Below are 24,554 nucleotides of genomic sequence, written 5' to 3'. Positions count from 1 at the left end.
AAATAAATAAACATTAAAAAATCTTTACAAATAATAATAACAAAATAAAAATTTCAAAGTTCACCTTGGCACCTGCTGCTAGAGCCACTTACTGATTACATTTAGGGACACTTCTGGTACAGAAAGGAAGTTACAAAAGCAGATACAGCAAGAGGATAACTGATTGCAAATGGTGATGCTGGGGTAGGCAATGAGAACTCTTGGGGTCCCCATGGATACTAAATCCTATCACTGAATTGTCACTGAAGGTGTTCTGAAATGAATGCAGCTTGGCGACAGGAAGGCAGGAGGTTAGAGCTCAAAGATGATGGTGCTTGTAGGACAGAACCTCTCCTCTAATAAAGGCGAAAAAGAGACAACAGGCAAGAGGCCCCTGTAGGCTAGGTCCTCAAAGTAGAGCTATATTGGTGGATTTCACCAACATCACCAATGTGAGAAATAGGTGCATCCAATTGGGACAGAATATAGGGAAGCCACGGGCCTTGGGCACAGGCTGATAGGCATCGGTCATCTATAAGAGAGGTGTTTGGGGGAGAGTTCTCTGCACACAGACACATTTAGAACTGGATAGTCCCTGGAAGCATCTAGGCAAGAATTGCCAAAGGCCAACTTCCTGCATCACAATTACCAGGAGAGTTTTGTTTCCGACATTTTACAACGAAATATTTTAAACACTCAGAAAAATTACAGAAAATAGTACCAAGAATAAGTATGTAATCATTCTTTTGGAAGAAATCTTGTTTTCCCATGTGTGCTGTTACAACCTGTTTTTCTTTCTTTTTAAAGAAATACACATGAAGGGACTTATCAAAGCCCCAAATAATTTCCTTTCCTCTCTCCTAAAGTTACCATTACCCTGAACTTGGTTATCATCCCCATTCAGGTCTTTACATTCTTACTACATATATACGCTTCCATTATATACGTAAGAACTTTTCAAATAAACAGTGCTATATCTCATACATCTTTCTGCAACTTTATTGTCTCCAAAAATATTTTCTAGATTTATTAATATTTACACATGCAGCTCTATTATATTCATCTGAGCTTCTGGGTTGTATCCCACTGTATTTCTCTATTTCTTCTTGAGGGGTATTTAAAGATTTTATTTATTTATTTATTTATTTATCTATTTATCTATTTATAGAGAACACGCACCCAAGCAGAGTGGGAAGAGGGGCAGGTAGAGAGGGAAAGAGAATCTTTCTGTTCCCTGTGAGGACTAAATATTTTATTTCTGACAATTTGTTTTATAAACTTTTGTGTTGCATTTTACTTTTAGGTAACTGTATATAAGCTGTTCTTGCACTATGTATTATATGAACTTGTTTTCCTTTATAGTATTTTTATTTAGTTTACATAGTTTCCTTATTTAAAGTTGGTACCGGTTTCAGGAGTAGAACCCAGTGATTTATCACTTACATACAACACCCGGGGCCCATTCTAACAAGTGCCCTCCTTAACCCCCATCACCCATTTAGCCCATCCCCCCACCTGACACCTCTCCAGCAACCCTCAGATTCTGTATTTAAGAGTCTCTTAGGGTCTGTCTCTCTCTCTCTGCTTTTACCTTAGTTTTCCTTCCCTTCCCTTATGTTCATCTGTTTTGTTTCTTTGCAAATGGCAAGGTTTCATTCTTTTTGCTCACTGAGTAATATTTCATTGTGTATTTATATATACACTACATCTTCCTTATTCATTCATCAGTCGATAGACATACCTTTTTTAAATTTTTTTAATGTTTTTATTTATTTTTGAGAGAGAGAGAGAGACAGCGTGAGCAGAGGAGGGTCAGAAAGAGAGGGAGACACAGAATCCAAAAACAAGCTCCGGGATCTGAGTTGCTGGCAGCACAGAGCCTGACGTGGGGCTCGAACCCATGAACTGTGAAATCATGACCTGAGCCGAAGTCAGATGCTTAACCAATTGAACCACCCAGGCACCCCAGCAATAAACGTTTCTTAATCCCTATCACCTATTTCACCATTCCCTCCACCCACCTTCCACCTGTAACCATTAGTTTGTTCTCCATAGTTAAGAGCCTCTTTCTTAGTTTGCCTCACTTTCTTTCTCTTTGCTCATTCATTTTGTTAAATTCCATATATGAGTGAAATCATATAGTATTTTTGTTTTCCTCCGACTGACATCTTGCTTAAGCACAATTCTCCATCCATGTTGTTGCAAATGGCAAGATTTAGTTCTTTTTTATGGCTAATATTCCAGTGTGTGTGTGTGTGTGTGTGTGTGCGCGTGTGCATGTGCGCACGCGTGTACACCATATCTTCTTCATCCACTCATCAGTTAATGGACATCTGGGCTCTTTCCATAATCCAGCTACTGTTGATAGCACTGCTATAAACATTGGGGTACATATGCCTCTTTGAATCAGCATTTTTGTATCCTTTGGATAAATAGGAACCTCCATCCTGTTCTCCAGAGAGGCTGCACCAGTTTGCATTCTGACCCACCGTGCAAAAAGTGCTCCCTTTTCTCTGCATTCTTGACAACATCTATTGTTTCCTGAATTGTTAATTTTAGCTATTCTGATAGGTGTGAGATGGTAAGTTATTGTGGTTTCCTCTAGTATTTCCCTGATGATGAGTGATGTTGAGCATCTTTTCATGTGTCTGTTAATCATCTGGATGACTTCTTTAGAAAAAGGTCTATTCATGTCTTCTGCCCATTTCTTAACTAGATTATTTGTTTTTTGAGTGTTGAGTTTGAGAAGCTCTTTATAAATTTTGGATAATAACCCTTGATCAGATATGTCCTTTGCAAATATCTTCTCTCATTCCACTGGATGCCTTTTAGTTTTGCTGACTGTGTCCTTTGCTGTGCAGCAGCTTTTTATCTTGATGAGATCACAACAGTTCATTTTTGCTTTTATTTCTCTTGCCTATGGAGGCACATCTAGTAAGAAGTTGCTGCAGCTGAGATCAAAGAGGTTGTTGCCTGTTTTCTTCTCTAGGATTTTGATGGCTTCCTGTCTTATGTTTAGGTCTTTCATCCATTTTTAATTTATTTTTGTGTATGGTGTAAGAAAGTAGTCCAGTTTCATTCTTCTGCATGTTGCTGTCCAGTTCTCCCAGCACTATTTGCTAAAGAGACTATCTTTTTTCCATTGGATACTTTTTCCTGCTTTGTCCAAGACTAGTTGACCACACATTTCTGGGTTCTCTATTCTGTTCCATTGATCTGAGTGTCCGTTTTGTGCCAGCACTATACTGTCTTGATGATTACAGTTTTGTAATATAGCATGAAGTCCAGAATTGTGATGCCTTCAGCTTTGGTCTTATTTTTCAACATTACTTTGAGTTTTTAGCATCTTTTCTGGTTCCATAAATTTTGGAATTGTTTGCTCTATCTCTGTGAGGGAGAGAGAGAATCTGAAGCAGGTTCTACACTCAGCATGGAGCCTACCCAGGGTTCAGTTCCATGACCCTGAGATTGTGACCTGAGCCAAAATCAAAAGTTGGATGCTTAACTGAGCCACCCAGGTACTCCTAAATATTTTATTATTATATGTGATACTATAATAAACATTCTTAAATATGATGGGAAATTAAAAAAATATGCGGCGACCCATCTTTAGAGACTTTGAGTTGTTCTAAAGCATCCATATTAAATTCATTACCACCACCTGTGCTTCTACTGCTTACTTTAGTTTTTCAACCCCTGAAGGTCGCCCCCATCCCAGCTTACTTCCCCCATGCCCCTCCTACATGCTCCACTTTACAATTAGTTCCCTAGAAGCTTACAATGTCCCTAGAGGTTGAGATATGTCCAAGTTAGAGGAAGATTCATGGATGTTGCAGTTACCATGTGTTAAACCTTAAACAGATAGTGGGGATACAAAATAAGAAATAAGAAAATAGAAAAGGCCTTCGATGACCACACTTTGCATATGAGGAACAGAATGCTTGCAAGGCTAAGGTTAGGACCCACCTTTCCAGACTATAAGATAACCTGAAGTCAGAGGCTGCCTCCATAAGCAGGTCTCCGAAGACAAATTTATCGGTTGCCTGCTGGTGAATATTCTGCACATATCTGACAGAGCTCCTTTTAAGACCAAAATCAAGGTAACACAAAGAGAAATCAATAACACAAACTTACAAAATAAACACAAGAGCTGGACTCAGTCCCTGCATTTCCAAGCCACAGTTGTGTCCCCTGAGTAGCAATGTCTACTCTGGCCAGCTGTGCTGACCCTGCTAACCTTCTGGAATCCTGCTCTGCCCTGGGGCAAGGCTTTCCCAGGGAAGCTGCCTGGTTGGTCTACTCTGCTGACACCATTTTCTTTCTCCTGAGCAGCACTAATGAATGTTTTCGTGAACATCCCCCAGGTAACCAATAATAAACCTTCTCCAACTCTGCTAACCATCCCTTAACCCCCCCTACTTTGGGTTTCATAGCAATTATCATGTTGCCAAACAACGTAGCGCTAAATGATAGGCAGGCCCGAAGAACGCGAAGCTGTTCCCAAATGCATTACGATAACCTTCTCCCTGGAAAAGGAACCCCTCAGAAGACACCAACTGCACCTAAGCCCCACCCACACCCAGGAACTTGGCAGTGAGCACCGAGTAGGTCCGAGGGCCGGTACCTGTGACTGAAAAAGATATTGTCCCAGCGCGTCGCAGATGATGTGACCCAGCCCAGCAAGTCAGCTCCAGCTGGGCGCTATTGACAGCTATGGGCTCAGAGGCTCAGCAGACAGAGCAACATCCCAGTGCTAGTGCAGGAAAAAGACCAGAATCGACCCGCCATTAATGGCAGACAGTAAGAGAGGGGCATATAGTCTCAGAGACCAAAAACCAAAGAGGCGAAGTGAGCATCCTCAAAGAGGGAGACTTCTTGGATCTTGCTAATACTTCAGCAAAGGACTATGCATGTGCATCCAAGAGTTTTGAAATTTTAAGTTGAATATTTTCAAAGACGTGGCATAATAACATTTTCCTATTCTAATAGTCTAGTCAAGCTTACTGGCGTTACAAGATGCTCTCACTGCATTCCCATCAATCAATGCTCACAAGACCTCAGTCATCTGCTGCTTGAGCTAGACCTTGAACAAAGGTCCTCTTCTTCTTCTTCTTTTTGTAATGTTATTATTTATTTTTGAGGGAGAGAGAGAGAGAGAGAGAGAGAGAGAGAGAGAGAGACAGCATGAGCAGGAGAGGGTCAGAGAGAGGGAGACACAGAATCTGAAGCAGGCTCCAGGCTCCGAGCTGTTAGCACAGAGCCTGACATGGGGCTCAAACCCACGAACCATGAGATCATGACCTGAGCCAAAGTGGGCCACTTAACCGACTGAGCCACCCAGGCAGCCCACTTTTTTTTAAATGTTTATTTCCTCATTTTGAGAAAGAGTGTGCACAGGGAGAGGGAGAGAGAATCCCAAGCAAGCTCCACACTCAACACAGAGCTCGACGTGGGGCCCAATCTCATGCTCTTGAGATCATGACCTGATCCAAATTCACGAGCTGGCCACTTAACCAACTGAGCCACAAAGGGGCCCCTCTTATTTCAAACTGCCTGAACTTTCACCATAGTGTTTCTACCAGGAAAGAGGTATTAGAGCTTCCGAGCCAATTGCATGAAAAAGTTCTATCAAGTGAGAAACCCTGACACTGCGGACCATCACTGAGGCTGCTGCTGACAGGAGCAGGTACCAGGTCTTCTGGTGGCGACGTCCTTCACATGGGAGACTTTCGGAAAGTAAGCAAGGTACTCTCCTATAAGGCAGACATGGGCCCTTTCACAAACGAGAAAATGGGGACTCAGGGCAGTTAGGAACATTGCCCAAGGCTGGGGTTGTGGGTTCTGAAGCCCATGCACTTTCTACTTTAAAACACGGCCTCATTTAAGTCTGCCTCCAGAGCTAACATGTAGTGGGGCTGGAGTTTAAAAAACATTTGTATCGATTTCACCAACAGCCGCCACTCATCCACCACTGAGTCTTCCACATCCAGTGTAGAAACGTGCCACAGGGTTGTTAGATGGGGAGCCTCCCAGCATTACTTCTGTGGGGCTCCAGCAGTGGTGATGATGAAGACGTGTACTTGCCCTTAGCGCAGGGTTCTGCTAAAGGGTTCACGGTCCCATCACAGAAACTCTGACTTGAAAGAAGCCACCTTGAACCCCTGCCTCATGACAGGAATGTTCCTCACCCCCTTCAGTGAAAACCCTTGGCAATGTACTTTAAGAACACATGTCAAGGTTTCGTCTCCTCATTATCTAAGACCTAGCATTGAATGTCATCCAGCCTGGCCCCAGCTGTCCTGTAAAGTCTTGTCTCCCTTTATTCTAACCTGCGATCCCTTTATTCCAACCCTGATCGTTTCCTTACGGCATTGGGCAACAGAGCTACAGAGCCAGACAGCTCTGGATTTGAATTCTGGCTCCTAGATGTATAGGCCAAAGCAAGAAGACTGACTTCAGTTCTCCAAATTTCCATTTGCAACCCTTGTAAAATACGTATAACAACAGTGCCAGCTTCCTGTCATGAGCATTGAGTGAAACAATGCATGTGATACACCCAAGACTTCCCTAGCATGGCAATCAATTTTTTAAAAAGCTCTTTAGGAAAAAAAACTATGAAAATTAAAACAATACAATGTTGGCATCTGTACCTGCACACTGGCTCCCACAGTGTTCTTTCTAGAATATCTTTTCATTTTCCTATCCATTAGGAAACTGCCTTTAAAAAAAAAAAAAGAACAAATCTGTTTCTTCTACAGTCATCTTAGACAGACGTAGCCTCAATAGATTTTTTGCTTCTCTAGCCAGCTCCAGTCTTTTGGAATAAGTATCTCTTAATTTGACACTTTTTTTTTTACTCTTTGTTGATGCCTCTCTCATTGTCAAGTGACTTAAATCCTTTACCTTTTTAGGCCTTATAAACTCCATAACCAAAATGTAAACATTTTTTAACCAGCCCCCCACCCCGAGCCTAGTACAAACCACAGATCCTATGCACTCAACTGACTGTTGTCTCAATTTATTATCATTCTATGATATCCAGCCAAACAGTAAACAAATCTCAATGGAAACCTAGGTCTCCCTACAATTATAAATAATTGCTATTAAATGTTTAAACGTGTATCCATGTTTACAAATCAGATGAAGAGAAATTCTTAACCTTACATAAATTACTTTATAAGAAAAATGACCACATTTCTGAAGCACCAATATTGTATTTGTAGATCATGAGCCGGTCGTCAAGGGGCCATGCAAGGAAAGCGTGGTTTACAATCTGAACTGCCTCCCACCCCTAACACCGGCCCCAAGAACTGAGGTCAGGGGTGTGAGGGAAAAAGAGTGGAGAATAATGGACTCATAGTTCTTTTTAAGGTTACTTTTCATTTATTTTGAAAGAGAGAAAGAGAGAGAGAGCAAGCAGGGGAGGGGCAGAAAGAGAGGGAGACAAAATCCCAAGCAGGTTTCACGCTGCCAGTGCAGAGCCTGACCTGGGGCTTGAACTCATTAACTGTGAGATCATGACCTGAACCAAAATCAAGAGTCAGATGTTTAACCAACTGAGTCACCTGGGTGCCCCAGGATCCATAATTCTTGAGCTCGAATAACTGGTCGCATAAAGCTACTGAGCTGTCGGGGCACCTGGGTGGCTCAGTCGGTTGAGCATTTGACTTTGGCTCAGGTCATGATCTCATGTTCGTGGGTTCGAGCCCCGCATTGGGCTCTGTGCTGAGGGCTCAGAGCCTAGAGCTTGCTTCCGATTCTGTGTGTCCCTTTCTCTCTGCCCCTCCCCTGCTCACTGATCTGTCTCTCTGTCTCTCAAAAATAAATAAATGTTAAAAAAAAAAAAAGCTACTGAGCTGTCTTCCTTGTATAGCTCACCGCTAAGTTCTCTCTCTTTCAACAAATACAGTGAGTGGCTACTCTAAACAAGGTGCCACATTGGTCCAGATGGTGGACAGAAAGATGAATAAGGGTCATGTTATAGAGAGATGACTGTCCTGAGGTGCAATATGAGTTACTTGAAATGGATGTCCTATGCCCTCATCGGCCTGTGTGCTCAGAGAGCACGGTCAAAGCAGTTTTGCCCTCCAGAGGTGGGGCCGATAGACACCTCGCGCTCATGCTGAGGAATGCCAGTCCTAGCCCTGCACTTTTCAGGCTGGCACACCACCTCTTCTGGATTCAGTTTTCTTGTTAGTAAACTGTGTGCGTGTGTGTGTGTGTGTGTGTGTGTGTGTGTGTGTGTGTGTGTTGGGGGTGGGGAGAGTGAGTAACTGGACTTTGGACTGAATCAGTAGTTTCCCACCTTTTCTGATCTTTGGACTCTTTCAGGAATTTAATGAATGCTTCCTACAGAAACATGCCCCCAAGCACAGACTCCCAGTGTCTCACCTCCGTGACCGGTCCAAGAACAGGAGAGGGGGACTCCATGGATCTCCAGCTACAAACCACCAGCAGAGATAATACTAACGACACAGATAATTATAGGTCATTGCTATCAACCTATTCAGCTCTAATACCCTACAATTTTCTAAACTGTTGCAGGCAATACAAAAGGCAAAGAGCTTACCAACATAAGAAAAGGAAAGAAAGGCCCTCTTTCTGCTTTTTGGGTTTGTCTGCCCCCCTTACCCTGCTGTTAGCCTGCCCTGGGCAGTGAAGCTTGGGAGTGGGGTACAGGAGGTAACTGTGGTACCAGGGGTGCCCTGGCAGTTCCCTGCAAGAGACAGGGGCCCAAGGCCTGCCCTGGGCTCCAGAACGCACCCAACCAAGGTTCTGTTCTCCAAGTCTACTGCCGGGCAAGGGGCTGCCTTTGCGGCCCGCAACTGGCTGAAGGCTCGCTCTCAGGCAGGGGAAGGAGGCTTTTCAGTGACAAATTGCAGCTGGAAGCCTTGCCCAGAGCACAGAATGCTTCAGAGGCTTGGAGCCCCACATGTAGGGGACGTGGTAGGGGCAGGCCGACAACTCCCAAAGCCTCAAAGAAATGCAAAGAAATAATTTTGAGGGCTTGCCTCAAATTTACCTTAGAAACCAAGGTTTCCCTCTAGCAAAACACTAGTTGGCCAGTATAGTTGGCCAATACTGGACCAGAGGAGAGGGAGGGAGCAGGGAGGAGAGAGGAGGGAGGGGAGAGCTGCGAGAGAGGAGGGAGGGGAGAGAAGGGAGGGGAAGGAAGAGGTGCCCCCCTCTCCACTCTCCCAGGGGTCACCTTCAAGGAGGCTGCTCCTTAGACCTGAGTGGATCTTGCCCTGCAAATATGCCCTGGGCACAAACCACCCAGAAAATGGTCTAGCAGGAGAGAAAAAGACTATTCTGTCAAAATCACAAGGAAAAAAACATGACTCCTAAGTCAAACCCTAATACAGTGAAATTTCAAGGGCTCTCAATTTTTTCTGGTACCAGTTTTAGATACAATACATATTTCTCTAAATAAAGAAATTTGGAGTTGAGCTTTAGAATTCCTTATTAAACAACCAGTTTGGGCGGGTAGGGGTTGGTGGGGGGGGGTTGTGTTTTTGGTAAACGCTTTGCTGAAATTTCACAAGCAGGAACAGAAATTGTTTTTCAAAGAGCCCTATTCCTAAACATACAATCACTGGTTTGTAGGATCCGGATGTGCCTTTCTTTGGGGGGCGGGGGGGGAAAGCATGTGCAATAGGTTAGTCAAATTGTAAAGGCTTTGGGGATGCTTGTAAAAAGGAAGTTTATTATAAATCCATTGGTTGGGGGGTATATTCTGGGTTTTTTTTTTTTTTTTTTCAAAAAGAGGCAAACATGAATTTTTATGTGATATTTGTTTCCAGGGAGATGCACCAAATACTAATCCCTTTTAAACTGTATAATTTTTCATCATTAAAGCAATTAATGATGCATTTTCTCCAAATTGAACGGTCTACAGCGGGTCCTTCTTACTGAACGTTGGAGGTGAGAAACTTCATTATTTCATTTTACACAAACAAATCAGTTACTGAGATAAAGGGAGGAACACCCTGTGCAGAGCTCCTGCTCACAACAGTGAGCTCAGAGATTCAGAGTTAACTGGTGCAAAGAAATCTAATCTGCCTACTTAGTTCATTCATATATATGTGTGTGTGTGTGTGTGTGTGTGTGTGTGTGTGTGTGTATAGTTGCAAATGCCCCAAAATGTATTTCTTAGAACATCCAGATACTACAAACCCAAACTAGCCTTAGCCAGGTGGAAGGCCTCTCTTCTATGCCTTAACAGAATCTGACCAGTTCCTACACGAATAAAAATAAGAAAACATGATAACAATAATAATAGTAATAGTAATAATAATAATAATAAGCCACATTGAACACTTGGTGCCTTACACATGACAAAACACTTGCACATCATTATTGTATCTGATCTGGACAAGATCATGAATAATCTAGAAGGCTGGCATGGGGCCTGTGGAGGAAAGGGTAGGATTCCTGGTTTCCAGTTCCTCTCCCCATTTACTTTCAGCACTGCATGCTGCGTCCTGGCCACCAATACAGAGATCTCAGCAACCAGACTCCTGTCAAGTGCTTTCTGAACTGTAATTTGAGTTTGAGGTTAGGATATCTCCTCATGTTGTGAGAACAAAGTCTCCGGGTCCTTCCAGAGCAGGCAGAGCTATTCCCGAAATAACATAAAATCCATGTCACACGGAGTGGTCCTCTTTGACTTAAGAAACCCAAGGCATCCCCTGGAATCCTTCTCTTGTACCTTCCTTCTGCCAGAACAGACCGGTGAGTCTCCCCCACGAATAAAAGCTCTGCAAAGTCACAGTCAGGTCAACCATCCAAGGTAGAGGCAGTATAGCACTTGCCATTCTGTTCTTTCCATCGGCGCTGGGCACAGAGACAACCATTTCTTCCCTGACTCAGTCCTGCCGTCCAGATTCTGCCTCCACGTCGCCAGTGGGAGCACTGGAGACCCAGCAGGGCTTTCTGCCGGATCTACGCCATGTGCCAAAGCCAACAGGTGTGCCTTTAACCTGCCCCTACTTAAAATCCCCAACACAAGTCAATGGAAGTCTAAATTCCCTACAGAGGCAAAGTAGATTTAAATTTCTGATTCACCATCTCCCAAATTCCCTGAAGAGTTTTCTCCTAACTGGTATTTTAAAGCCCTTGGTGATACTCCTCCTTCTATGCTTTACTTTTAATTTGTAGGGGTTTTTTTTTTTTTAACCCTTTTATGCTCTTATGATAGAAGCCCTCGGGGCATCTTGTTTTGGCCAGTTTCTCCTGACTGTGCCTCCCACCTCCTATACGGATATAACCTCCTTCTCTTCTCAGGTGCTTTCCACCCTAGACGGAAACAACTCCCTCTCTCTGCCTCATCACACACCTCCCCGTCTTTACCAGGAAACACCCAGGGCATTCCCTTGGGGCCTCTAACTTCAAAGAAGGGCTTAAGCTAGGATAATCATTGTATTCTCTTGGGTCCTACCCTAAAACAAACAAACTCTGGTATTTTTGACATTCCAGAAAAGCTTCCGTCTGCGGTAACGGGCTCCAGATCATAGGCTGATGAAGCTTGAAGAAATACTGGAAATCATCTGGGTCTACCTGGTCATTTTAATTTGAGAAAACTGAGGTTTGGGAGAATATGTGAAAGTTTCACACTGTTGATTCTGCAACCAGAGAGATGGAGACTGTCATAGGATCACCAAACAAATGACTGAAGAGTCCCATAGACTTCCTTCGTGGGATTCTTTGAAGACAACATATGTTTTCCAATGGACGATTCTGTCTCAAGAGCCAAGGTCAAGGGTGTCAGGTGTGAAAAATTAAAGGAGCCATGAGGTTTTCAGGGGTAAAAAACGGGCATCCTCCCTTGAGCCCTATTTATTTATGAGCCAGATATGCCATCAGATTACCAAGATCAGCTCATCTCTAAAGTGCTACGCTAGGGAAAAGGGAAAGGACTTCAAGAGTACAAGGTACTATCTGCCTTGTTGTCCAAATGCACAGGGAGTGACTCACTACCAGATGGTACCCTTCACCCCCAGATAAGAGCAACAGGAATTCCATAGGTTGCCAAACTGAGAGACCCAGGCACATTCTGGCTTAGAGACACTTCGACTTTTGCTCTGTCAGATCTCACATGCATGCTTCGCCTCCCTGGCCTGCTGGCCTGCTGAAAGGTACCGGACGCTCCTTACCCTGTGGAGGAGTGTTCCATCCACTGGCATCATGAGTCCGAATACATTATGTTCTAGACCCGCTCTGTAATTTTTAGCAGTAACCTTGAGCAACTCGCCCATGCTTTCTACTCCATCTGACTCTAAGAAAAATACAATCTGCCTTTGTTTTTTTTTTAATTTTTTATGCTTTTTATTTATTTTTGAAAGACAGAGAGAGACAGCGCAAGCAGGAGAGGGTCAGAGAGAGAGGGAGATACAGAATCGGAAGACAGCCTCCAGGCTCTGAGCTAGCTGTCAGCACAGAGCCAGACTTGGGGCTCAAACCCACGAACCGCGAGATCATGACCTGAAGTCGGACGCTCAACCGACTGAGCCACCCAGGCGCCCCCAATCAGCCTTTGAAAATTGTCATAAAGATAAAATGAATTCATAGATACTCTGATCTGGATATAACACAGTACTATGGAAAATAAAAATTGGCAGAGCACCATTAATGGGCTATGAACGTGAAAGCTACAGTCACCTGCAGAGATAGTTATTTCTTCCCTCCTCTTGACCAGCCAGTTAACAGGTGGAAATATTGGGAGCAGGGCCCCTGCTGGATGTCTGCTCCGCCATATTCCTTCCTCTTATGAAACACAACTCCAAATGCTATTAGACACCCTGGTCAGGACAGAAATCTTAAGACAGTAATCTTAGGACAGTGAGGAGTGAAAAAAACCATCCGTTACTTCTCTGCTAACCGGTGAGACTGGAGAGAGACTGGAAAGGCAAACTCCATGATTTAAAATGAAGAAGCTAAAGGCAAGGGATGCTAAGGTACACCCTCCAAAGAAGCAAAACGTATGTTTATTCACTTAGGACAGTTTCTTTCGCTAATAAGGGCTCAATAAATGCTAGCTGTTTTATTGTTATCATTCCTCCAAACTTTGCTGAAATTAGGACAAATTGTTAAGCATTTCCCCGATCTATGAGCCTATTAACACTATAAAAGATCGTGAGGTTCCCCTGATTCCTGGTGATCTCATACTAGATTCTAGTTTGTCCACTCCCTTACCAACAGGCTCAGTGTTTAGCTCATCAGTTCCTAATTGAGAAATCTTCCTCTTCCCTTTTGAAAAGCAGGCCCATATCTCCAGTCTAAAACCCTGATATTCCCCCATAGATCCTCACTCTGATTACATCAGTGTTTCTTCCGTGCCTTTCCATTTTATCTGGCAATTATAATTTTCATGGAAACTCCTCACTCAAACTTTTGTAAAAGAGCTGGTCACAGTCAAACCGGATTATCTAGTGCTTACTTGGTGGCATACCTGTCAAAAATGACTCAGAAACCCCAAAAGAAGCCAGTGAGAAGAAAGAGATCGTCACCCAGTGGGCAACTGAGAATCCGTGACAAAGCTGACAGAAAGTAAGACTAATAGGGCCATGTCGTTGTGAAAAAACATCCTGGAGATGCCCAAAGATAACCTGGTCCTGACTGTAAACAGCAGCCAGCCAAAGCTTCCCCAGGATGAACATTTCCAGGATCAAGTCTTGTTCTAGAAGTAGAGATCAGGTGCTCCGAGAGGTATCTGTCGTCATGTGTTGGCCACCAGACTGATATTTCCTGTTGTATAGCTATGACCCTGCCCTTTCTCTTCATTTGACCTCGAGAGACTTGGTGAATGTCTAACGAAGGTGAAAAAAGAGAGCCATTGTTCTCTTTCTAAGAAAGACCGGGAATGGAATGTAGTGATCTCAGAGTTGTTAAAAGAAGAAGCAAACTGAAGATATTTTGTGGTCCCCCTGGGAAACAATGTGCAAACACCACACGTGAAAAACGTAAACAGCTTAATTGTGCATTTTTCTCCCAAAAGAGAACACTTCTCCAGTTTTTTTCATTATTCAATAGCGGTGGAAACCTGCTTACATAGTCACAAATAGGGAACATTTGCCCTCCCGTCATAAAAGGTGCTTTTTTTGTTACAATGTAATAACGAGGCAATGCTTTGAGGGGTAGAGAATGCTTTGGAAAGAAAGTCAGCAAAGTTTCATTAATAAATAAAATAAGAAGTCAAAAGACAGCTGCTGGAATTGTAGAAGGAATGCTCTACTTGGAATTAAAAAGGTCTTGATTAGATGTAGCTCTGTCGCAATCCGGCTCTGTGACTTCAGGCAAGTCATTTAACCTCTCTGGGTCTCTTTTCTTAGAATACAAAATAACAGAGTAGCCCCAGCTGGTCTCTCTGGTCACAGTCAAACTGGATTCTGCAGCTCTGACCTTCTGAGATCAGTTAGGATGCATGCGGAAGGGGAATAAAATAGCCTGAAAACAAATCTTAAGGCTGAGCCAGTGTTCCCTGCGACTCCTTCTCTCTGGCCTTTTCTAAGGCTCTTTTGGCAAAGAATTCATACCCCTGAGGATGACTGAGCTCACAGCTGGACGGTACTTGGCTAATTTCTGCCTTGGAACAGCTGGCCGAGGACACAAACAACCAGACAAGATTTTATCAGAAAAAGTGACTCAACTTTTGCAAGCCTAGTATAGATGGAGTGAAATACCCAACCTAAAAAGTGTTGTCTTGTGTTCTCCTGGCCCGTAGACCAATATCCTTGCAGCCTAGCTGTATCGAACCACTACAGGAAATGCGGGAGAAAGAAAGGACTACACAATTTCTAGGAAGCTCCAGAAATATTCACGGCCAGAGTAGCATGTTTTCTGCTCCGTTCCTTAGAAGAAACCAAACAATCTTAAGCGGCTAGAAGTTCTGAACCAGACCATGTTGGTATTCTAGGTAAAAAGATTCCTCAGAGATTGGGATCATCCTGCATATCACAAGGCCCCTGCACACTAAATGCTAGTAGGTTCTCACTCTTCAGTATGAAGCCAACCAAAAGTCTACTGTGTGTTTCTAAAAGCCAACGAAGGGAAATTCTGATGTAGACCCAGCGGATGATGAAGGATGTTTATGTTAATCCCTGTTCTTCTGAGGGTCTGTTTTCATGATTCACGGGAAATGCAGCCCCTGTGTCAAAAAGGTCCCTTGATGGCTGTCTGGGTCATTGGACTGTTTTCCCTCCACGGCCTCACTGCCCACCGATATCTGAGGACCCCTTTCCCCACGAATCCTAACATTCTCAACATTTGCAAAGCTCGGTTTTCTAATAGGCTAAACCTCTACCCTTTAAAGTCTGATCCTTTCTGCAACCTTTGTTTGAACAGAATTTCTGCCACCAGCAGCCCATTTATAAGGAAAAGGGAAAGAAAAACAGCCACTCACAAGGCTGCACACAGAGTCTGTGTGTGGAACGGAGGTGCCACTGGGGCACCTCACGGACTCGTGATGTCTGCAACGTGCAGTAAAATTAGTAAATTGCGCCAGGGCTAATACGCCAGTCTCAACAAAGTGGTTTGTTTATGAGGGCTTCTCGCTCACAAAGAAGTATTTAAAAACTTTACAAGTAACCTTGGAGATGGACTAGGCGAAAAGTAAACATAACACACAAGGTTTGCCTCTGCAAGCAGCAGGCGCTCTGTCAACGACAGATGAGGACCTAGCACACACAGATAAGTGAAGCAAGCACTGGGTGAGCACAGCAGGGTCCCGACCACTCAGAGGGAGTTACTGGGACCCCCGGGTGGCTCAGTCAGTTACCTGCCTGACTTCAGCTCAGGTTATGATCTCACAGTTCACGAGTTCAAGCCCCACGTAGGTCTCTGTGCTGAGCGCTCAGAGCCTGGAGCCTGTCTTTGGATTCCGTGTCTCCCTCTCTCTCTGATCGTCTCTCTCGCTCTCGCTCTCTCTCTCTCTCTCTCAAAAATAAAAATAAAACATTAAAATTTTTTTTTAAAAAACTAAGAAAGATTTACTGATCGAAGGTGGATAACCCAGACTTGGTATTTATCATCTACCTGAGATGTAAAATAGCCCACTGTTTTCAATACTTTCAGGTAAGTAAGGATATAAGTAAGTAGATATGTAAAATGTTATTGTAAAAAAAATAAAGAAATAAAAAATAAAATGCTATTGGAGAAAGCTGTTTGTGAATACATTAAAATGCAGAAAATACATATCAAAGAGAAACATCTTTCCAAAATGGAATTCCCTTTATTTTTCCATTATGGAAAATTATCTACAAATGCTATAATGTATAAGATCTGACAAAATGTTGACAAATCTCTGCTTGGTAACAGATGTGTAACCAGTCACATAATGTAACAGATGTGTTTTTCATTCCTATTTATGTCTTCTCTGCTGAAAATCTATGAGTTTAATTTATTTTTGTATTTCGTATTTTTTTATTTGAGAGAGAGCAAGAGCGGGGCAGGGAGGCAGAAAGAGAGAGAGAGAACCTCAAGCAGGTTCCAGGCTCAGTGCAGAGCCTGACATGGGGCTCAATCCCATGACCCTGCGACCATTACCTGAGCCGAAGTCAGATGCTTAACTGACTGAGCACCCTCCCTGCCAGCACTTGAACCATTAAATGCAGGGCTGTTGCGGAGTCTGTGTCTCCCTCTCTCTCTCGGCCCCTCCCCTACTCATGCTCTGTCTCTCAAGAATGAATAAACATCAAACAATTTTTAAAAAAATAAATAAAGATAAATCAATGTCAAACGCACAGAAATCTCTTCAGTTTTGTCCCCCCCCCAGTGAGGGCAAGCAGGCCCCACGACTGGGCCTTTCTCCAACAAGCACAGCTCCCTGCAAGTGAACGTGAGGGGTTGGTTTTCAAAAACAGCTACAAGGGGATACTCTGTGTGCAACCGGATCGCAAATGCTGGAAATGAGTTCCCTTTTATTCACCACCAGGGTGGGCCCTGGAACACCTCCCCACCGTGGCCCCAACGATGACACATTTATAAATCAGAATTTCCACCCGGAGCCGCTATAATTAAGCTTTTTCTCTTAGATTGTACTTAGTGGTTGTTTCTGTTCTCTCGCGAACTAGGGCCACAGCCATCAATACCCAAAGTAAGACCTTCGCTCTTTGCTCTCCAAATTATGGTTTGCTACATGGAGAGAAGAGACCAGAAATGGTCACTCACTCTCTCACCCACCGTGGGTGGCTGAATGTGAAGACGATCCTGCTCCCTGGTGTATATATACCACATGCACACACCTTCCCTTGAGTGTGACCTGTATGACCTGGGAAGAGGCTGGCTCTCCTACAAGAGCCAGTCTACATCATGGTGAAGGCCACTTTGCAGGTATAATTGAGGTCTCAATGCAACTGACTTTGAGTTCATCAAAATAGAGATTATCCTGAATGGGTCGGATCTAATCAGGCAAGCCCTTTCAAAGACAATCTAGAAGTCAGAAAGAGATTCTCTGGCTGGCCTAGAAGAAGCAGGCAATCAAGAGAAACTGAATTCTACCAACAACTGCAGGAGCCTGAAAGAAGATCCCAGGCTCGGAGACTGCAGTTCTGATTCATACCGGACTACAGGTTGGTGAGACCTTGAGCAAGGGCCCAGCTCAACGGGGCCCAGACTCCCGACTCAGAGAAACCATGAAAAATACATGTTGTTGGAAGCCAGTAAGTTGGTGGTTATTTGTTATACAGCAATAGAAAACTACTACACCCACTTTTTGTCCCTGTGTCTGTCCATCCGTCACCCACACTCCTCTTGTCTACATTTTTGAAGATGATCACATGCAGGAAAAGTGAATCCTAAGGGCAAATGTGGGGGCTCGAGACCCTTGAGCCTTCTAGTCAGCCTCAAACTGAAGAGTGTGGCCTTGCCCCTGATGAGTCCAAGATGCTCCACCCCTGGCTTTTGAAGCTGAGGCTCTGCCTCACTTCCTTCTCTTCACTCTTTCTGGGAAGTCAGGCCAAGATGGCGGCTATGACTGCATAGCTAGCTTCTCAGACCACAGGTGTAGGTTTGGATAAGACTCTTTCTCATGGCCAAAATGAAGTTGACGTTTTTCTTTTAAAGAAACTTTGACGAGAAAACCACGAGGAAGAAAGAGAAGGAAGTTTTGAAATAAAAGAAGCAGACACTTTTACCTAGGACCTATTTCTTGCTCTAAGTTAACTGAAAGCTAGTCCCAGCCTGGGTTGGCTGTTGTAGCTTCTGGAATATTCATCTCCACATCCACTTCCCTCCCTGGCCCCATCTTTGCAGGAGGTTTACAACTGTGCCAGTTTCCAGCTGGTCCGACTTGTACTTAAGTTGGCACCTTAACCAGCTCTGGGGCCTTCCACTCTGCAGCTTCCCCCCCAGGTCGTCCCCTTCTGATTTCTGGTTCCATGGATGAACCAGGTACCTCCCCATTTGATTTCAACAATTCCTCTCCTGAGCCTCATACCGGGATCTTGCAAGATAACACTTTTGGGTCAATCATGGGCTTTAGGTCTCTTTGTTCCTATGTCTTACCCTTTTCGCTGACCTCTTAAGCTTTAACTCAGCTAAGATATATTAAGAATTCACTGTGCAGGCAACTGTGCATGCTGGTGATACAGGAATCTGTCATGCAGCTCACGGCCCACTAGGACTGCCTAAAGGTGCGCGGAAGTCCACAGTGGAGCCTGGTGCTATATTACGTCAAAACTCGATTCACGGTCAACCTATTTTTCTTGGCTAATGCCTAAGCTTCATCTTGTTAGTAGCCAGAAAATCAGCAGGGTGGTGACCAAAGCTTACTTGCAGCTTGTCTACCTCCTATAAATATATACTATAAAATTAGTGTAAGAGGATTTCAGTGTCTACAAGTGCTACTTGTAGATGCCCATTGCCAGTAACAGAAGAAAACAGAGTATCGACTCACCTTGGGCCAACACGACTCAGCAGAGGTAAATATTACCTCTAAGAGGGTTCTCTTGACTATTCAAATGTATGCTTGGCTCAATACAAGAATTCCTTAGTTTGGATTTTCCTATTGAACCCACAGGCATGAATATTAGCATATTACTGAAAAATAACTTCACGAAAATAAACTGACCATTTACCATCAATGTATTTGTCTTAGATTGCTCCTAGGAAATATATCAAATGTATTTTGTTGTCTTTGTTCTGTGACCTGAACAACATGAGGAGGAAATGGCCATGCACATGAGTTCTAGGGATGACAGTGAAAACCAGCATGATCCCTGGGAACTGCCCATGTCAGCTTTGTTACTCTGTCCCAGGCGTAAGCATGGCTGTATATGAGTCATCAGGAGTATAATGAGACATTCACAGAAGAATGGGAAAATTCCAAAACAAGTTATACATGAAGGTGCCCCTCTATGTAGTTGAGAAATGAGTCAATAGCTCACATCAGGGTCCAAAGATCACTGGTCTCAGGATAATCTCAAAGACTAAGCCAGCAAAACCAAATGTTTTCTCTCAGGGAGATACCCGCTATCAAAGTTCAGAAAGAAAGAGCCACTTGGACCTGGAGTTTAACATTCAGATTGCTGATCCAATCAGCCCCGCCACTGGGAGCTTAACGGTGACCTTATGAGATGTACTCAACAGTGGGTTCCTCTTCTGCTGATGCTACACAGAAGTTAAACCAACAATGCCAGAAACACACACCTACACTGTATCGGTGTAAACCAGATCTCAAAACATTTTATTAAGGACCCACATATTCTCAGGTAATTGCAAAAGTATCAGGATTAAGGGAATCTTTTTATACTTCTCCCCAACCCTAGTAAAGTTCACTCAAAGGTTGGCTGCTTGGGAACGCTTTATCTAGTTTGGGGATCTTATTATGCAAGTCACTTCTCTATATTTCATTCTTCCCATCAATGATATGGGTGCCTGTGTTGCACTAACCTCTTCCCACACCATTTATTTGGCTGGGTGTGTGATATTAGCAAACCCCTTCCACCACTTCATTCAATAGTCAACACATACATCAAGCTTGTCAATATCCCAGTCAAGATTAGGAAGAAAAAAAAAAACCCCAAGGTAGATGTCATTAATGTTTATTTTGAAACATTTATATTTCTTATAGTAGGGGAAAGTAATGTGTTACAGAGATTAAAACTAAATAATGATGTGAACTCAGACGTTTACTGACACAGAAGCCAATGTACACTGTTTATTTAATAATGGTGCTGTTAAAGGTGGTAATTATTTACTGATTTTCTCCAAGGATCTATTTCTCTGTAATTCTCATCATCAGAGGAATCATGAGGAAAGTAGCTAAATATATTATTTCATTAAATCTTCACAACAAACACATGAATTAAGTGATATCATTACCCCCATTTTACCAGTGAAAAAATGCAGGCTCAGAGGGGTTCTGCAACTTGGCCCAAGTTGCACAGCTGAGGAAGGAGCAGAGCCAGAAAATCAAAATCAGTTCCTCTGACTGTGAAAACCATATTTTTTCCACCATGCCCCTTGATCCCCTATGGTGAAAATGTGGGTGGATGTTGTCATGCATTTGGGGGCCATTTGGCAGGCCCTGCACTTTCCAGTGGGGAGATCTATTCTCACCAAGCAGGCAGTGCCCATAGAAAGGACCAAGACTCACTCTGTGGACCTCTCTGCTCAGGGCAAAACACCTGACCATCATTTCAAAAAGATAGGTAAGGTCAGGTATGCTCACCATCAACTCACATTTGCCTTTTTCTGGGAATATGAAGGTAACAATTCCATCTCCCTCATGGGGTCATTGTAAAGATCAAATTACATAGACCACATCAAAGAACTTCGCAAATGGCAACAGACCTTAGAAATGGAAGGCAGAATGATCTCCCTTATCCCCTACTGAAGCTTAGAGGGCTGTTTCCTACCCCCATGCTTCTAAGCTTACTCTCCAGTAGTGCTTTTTCCAGGATTTGGTTTGTTTGGGGTGTGGAGTGAGGAAGGATTATAAAGGCTCCACAAACACCAGAGCAGTGTGTTGGTACCCTTCCAAAATGAGTCATTTATGGCTTAGTCAGTCATGGAACAGCCAATCCTCCTTCTAGGCAGATTCCCTATTTGTAAACTAGCCTACTTGCCAAAATTTATTTGTAACCCCCAAATCCATACTTGTGGTGCTTTCGGTCATTCCCAGATATGCTCAGTGGCAACATTCTGAGTTTCCTAAGTGCACAATCTCAGCTGGGCTTTAAACTCTGCCTTCTTGCTCCAGATCTCATACTGTAAGCAAGTGTCCTTTACATGGTCTAGTTAGTGGCACATTTTTCACATTTTTGTGCTCTTGGGCAGTGAATTTGCTTTTTAAAATGGCGCCCAAGCACAGTGCTGAAATGCTGGCTAATGTTCCTAAGTGCAAGAAAGCCATGAAATGCCTTATGGAAAAAAACGTGTGTTAAGTAAGCTTCGTTCAGCCATGAATTACACAGCTGCTGGCACGAGTCTGATGCTAATGAATTTTCAAAATGTATTAAATAAGGCGTCTTTATACAGAAACACACATAAAACAAGGTTATGTATTAATTGATTAATGAAAACATTGTGACCAGAGGCTCACAGGAACCTAACCCTATATTTCCCCTAGGAGCAGTGATTTAGTGTTTGTTGATTCAGTGTTCATAGCAACTTTATAGGACATAACTATCCCCCAAATGAGAAGGGACTATATTTAGTCATTAAAATTTGTAAGCACAGAATAAAAATTTGAGGAAGTATGGGAAAATGCATGCTATGCATTTAAAGAGCTACATATTAACTATCTAAAATTATATATTCTATCAAAATCATGAAAAAGACTGGGAGGGAATATACAAAGTAGCTAATAGTGCCTCCAGGTTAGCAGAATTATAGATTTTTTTTTATTTCTCCAACTTCACTAACGCTGTCTTCATGGATTAAAAATTAAAGTTTAGGAGCACCTGGGTGACTCGGTGAGTTAAGCATCTGAATTTGGCTCAGGTCATGATTTCACGATTTGTGAGTTCAAGCCCCACATCGACTCTGTGTGGACAGCTCAGAGCCTGGATCCTGCTTCAGATTCTGTATCTCCTCTCCCACTCCGTCTCCCCAGCTTGCACTCTGTCTCTCCCTCTCTCAAAAATAAATAAACATTTAAAATTTTTTTAATTAAAAAAATAAAAGTTTAAATGCAGAAGTATTCCCACCATTAATATCAGTGAGAAAAATACAAAAGTCCTTACTGTCAGTTTTATGACTAATCCAATATTAGGCAACACTTCCAAACATAATTAAAACCATCTGGAGAGCTGGTTAGGTTTGATTTACTTTTCTGAGAAACTTGAAAATGACCTTCCAAATATGGATTGGACTTCTTGTCCAACAACAGGGAAGGCTCTCCTCGTGCTCTGATTTCTGTCCCTACCATATGCTCAGCCTCCTGCCCTACTTCTCCATTGCTGACATGACATTGCTCCAAGGCCCTCAGATTCTCAGCCCCTCACCTCAAGCGTCAGCCCAGAAAGGCAGTGCCTGTGTCTCCAACTGTAGTCACGGACCCTATTTTATCACCTTCATGGTATTTCCCATGAACTTAGATTATCTTACTTATTATTTATCTCTTCCAGCTTTTATTGCCCGACCCCTGCCCCCTCCCTAGAATATGTCGTCTGTGTGGCTCATTGTTCACAGCCACCTCACCCCACCCCCCCCCACACCTAGAAGGGCCGACTGGCAGAGAGGAGGAGCTCAATAAATATTTGCTGACTTACTGACTCTTGGGTTTTCCTGATTCCTTCTTCTCCTTTAACCCCAAACTAGTAGTCATCATTGATCTACCTATCCATCTTATTCCAGGAGTTTAGGAATGTGTCAATCATTTAATAAGTCCTTTCAATGGACATTCCTCCATGTCCCTTCGCCCTACCCGGACTAATTTCCTGAGACACAGCAGGGTCCTGAGTTAGAGATTTAGTTCTCACTCAATGCAGTGGATTTAAAGTGGGATTAGCCCTCTATGGTGTTCTGGTGAAAACATGCTTATCACTTAAATGATTAATTGACACTCCACACAACATATTCCTTCTTCATAACTAAATTGCTGCAAAGCCTTCTGACTTCTCTACACACACGCCAGTCTGGCTAAGCTTGAGGGACTGACGGAAGAATAATAGCATCCAAGACCTGCTGTTGGTTTATGTTACTGCTCTTCTACCAGGGCCAATGCTCCCCAACATCCCCAACACCTCCTGAAAGGGAGGTGCCTGTGGGGTTGCGGAGGCGGGGAGACTTGGGTTGGTGGTGAGCACCTTGACATGTGACTATGGAAAAATCATTTTATCCCTGTTGAAAAATCTTTTTTTCACTTACATGTGTTTCAAGGCTGTGAAGGCGGACAGACACTGAGCTGTTTGTAATATCAAGTCTTCATCGGAAAGCAGCTGTAATATAGAAAAAATGCTTTCCCTAATCCTGTTTTCATGTTGGTCTCTAGGCAACTGCCTGACGCTTGGTATGGTCCTGGATTTTCGCACAGCCCAGTAACGTCACATGTCACACAGGCACGTAACTTCACCAGGAGGGGAAAAGAAGCAGGGGCTTGGGAGCAGCAACAACCATGGGAGAATAGATGGAACTTTCTTGATGAATCACAGGAAAAAAAAAATCCAGTCACTCCTAACGAAAGAAGATCAGAATCTCAAGAGGCCCTTGCACAGGCTCCTGTCTGGGTTTCTAAAGTTCTAGGAGCATAATGAGAATTCTGCCTTTTGACCTTGAGATACAGGTTGTATGTGTTCTGCTCATGCATGCATGTAGGATGGCTAAGCTGATGACCAAAACGGGGAAATGGCCTGTAGCACTGTACAACTTCCGGGGGCAAAAGGAGACGATTTCAGTGTTCACTTAATTTGCTCCAACTGCATACTATTTTCCTAAAGAAAAAATAAAAGACTAGCAAGCTAATCCCAGGGACTCCATCCACCACTCACAACTGTGCCTGCTCTCCTGGTAGGGACAGCCGGTGGCACCCAGGAGAAATAGGAGTGGAATGGGGAGGGGTCACCTCACAGGTGCCTGGATGCTGGAGGCTTGCAGTGGCCCCAGCCTTCAGTATTCATATTCATTCAACCAAAGGAAAAGCAATGCAAAGAAATCATCAGGACACCGCAGGGGGGTGTCGCCCTCTATACAGTCAGTCAGTCACACTTAAGTCTGAACTACTGAGCATTTCCATTTAAAAAACAGGTAGTTCTCTATTGCCCAGTTCCCCAGGCCAATCACGTGTACAGTTCATCTGGAATGGTGCACAAAGGTGTTTGAGATGCTCGCTGTTTTGGGTAGCAGTGAGAGGAGGCAACAGAGAGAGACAGGCAGGGGGCCGGGGAGAGGGTGACCAACTACCCCAGTCTGCCCCAGATTCCCTGGTTTTAGCACTGCAAATCCTGAATCTTGGAAAACTCCTCAGTCCCAGGCATATTGCTTAACCTCCGGAGGGGAGGAAAGAAGACTGCAGACGTTGCCTAAGCACAGGCAGACATAGTCATTCAACACCCTGAGTCACAAAGAATCCAGACTCAGGAAACCCTGCTCTGCGTGTCCCTGCACTGAAACTGCAGTGAGCCCCTGTCTGCTGG

General features: G+C 43.6%; 1 protein-coding gene across 1 annotated transcript in view; it reads right to left on the bottom strand.

Moving 5' to 3' along the window:
* CREB3L2 (cAMP responsive element binding protein 3 like 2) overlaps window positions 1-24,554 on the bottom strand; it is a 115,241-nt gene that overhangs the window by 47,678 nt on the left and 43,009 nt on the right. The gene's annotated exons all lie outside the window — the stretch shown is intronic.

The sequence above is a fragment of the Suricata suricatta genome, chromosome 2 (assembly GCF_006229205.1).
Source record: "Suricata suricatta isolate VVHF042 chromosome 2, meerkat_22Aug2017_6uvM2_HiC, whole genome shotgun sequence".
NCBI lineage: Eukaryota > Metazoa > Chordata > Mammalia > Carnivora > Herpestidae > Suricata > Suricata suricatta.
The sequence above is the reverse complement of the archived record's forward strand: the minus strand, read 5'-3'. Positions and strand labels throughout refer to the sequence as shown.